Source organism: Nomascus leucogenys, chromosome 14 (genome assembly GCF_006542625.1).
Source record: "Nomascus leucogenys isolate Asia chromosome 14, Asia_NLE_v1, whole genome shotgun sequence".
NCBI lineage: Eukaryota > Metazoa > Chordata > Mammalia > Primates > Hylobatidae > Nomascus > Nomascus leucogenys.
Genome location: NC_044394.1, coordinates 40,330,123 through 40,331,410, shown reverse-complemented (window position 1 = coordinate 40,331,410; position 1,288 = coordinate 40,330,123). Strand labels below are relative to the sequence as shown.

The following is a 1,288-nucleotide window of genomic DNA, read 5'->3' as shown; positions in this document are numbered from 1 at the left end:
TCCACCACTATAATGTCATACAGAGTAGTTTTACTGCCCCAAAATTCCCTTGCATTCTCCCTATCCTTCCGTCTCTCCTCCCTAACCCTTGGCAACCACTGATCATTTTCTGTTCCCACAGTTTTGCCATTTTGTTCCAAAATGTCATATAGCTGTAATCAAACACTTTGTAGCCTTTTCAAAAGACATCTTTGACTTAGTCATCTGTATTTCCGTTTCCTCCATGTGTTTTCATGGCTTGGTAGCTCATTTCTTTTTAGCACTGAATAGTATTCCATTATCTAGATACTATGATTTATTTATTCATTCACCCACTTAAGGACATCTACCAAAGTTTTGGCAATTATGAATAAAGCTGAATTCATAATGAGTAAACATCCATGCTCAGGTTTTCGTGTGGACGTAAGTTTTCAGCTCCTTTGAATAAATACTCAAGAGTGACTGCTGAATCATATGGTAAGTGTAGGCTTAGTTTTTATGCTTTTTAAAAAATTATTATTTTGCTCAGTTATCAGACGGAAAGGGGTTCAAATATACTTGCATCAAAGCACATTTAGACTTGTAAGAAACTTCCAAACTGTCTTCCAAAGTAGCTATGCTGGCCAGGCATGGTGGCTCATGTCTGTAATCCCAGCACTTTGGGAGGCCGAAGTGGGAGGATCACCTGAGGTCAGGAGTTTTAAGACCATCCTGATCAACGTGGTGAAACCCCGTCTCTACTAAAAATACAAAAATTAGCTGGGCCTAGGGCACGAGCCTGTAGTTGTAGCTACTCAGGACACTGAGGCACAAGAATCATTTGAATCCGGAAGGTGGAGTTTGCAGTGAGCTGAGATTGTGCCACTGCATTCCAGCCTGGGTGACAGAGCAAGACTCCGTCTCAAAAAACAAAGAAACAAACAGACAAACAAAAAACAACAGGCCGGTGCGGTGGCTCACTCCTGTAATCCCAGCACTTTGGGAGGCCAAGGCAGGTGGATCACCTGAGGTCGGGAGTTGGAGACCAGCCTGGCCAAGATGGTGAAACCTCTTCTCTACTAAAAATACAAAAATTAGCTTGGCATTGTGGCGCATGCCTGTAATCCCAGCTACTCAGGACACTGAGGCAGAATTGCTTGAACCGGACCTGGGAGGCAGAGGGAGCAATGAGCAAGATCGCGCCACTGCACTCCAGCCTGGGCTAGAGCAAGACTCTGTCTCAAAAAAAAAAAAAAAAAAAAAAACAACAAAGTAGCTATACCATTTTGCATTCCCACCAGCAATGAATGAGAGTTCCTATTGCTCCACA

At 43.1% G+C, this 1,288-nt stretch overlaps 1 non-coding gene across 1 annotated transcript; it reads right to left on the bottom strand.

Moving 5' to 3' along the window:
* Nucleotides 1–493: 493 nt before the first annotated feature.
* Nucleotides 494–568, bottom strand: LOC115838457. The gene has a single exon (XR_004033483.1). It is a non-coding gene; the product is annotated as a small nucleolar RNA MBII-202 (small nucleolar RNA).
* Between the last annotated feature and the right edge of the window lie 720 nt (nt 569–1,288).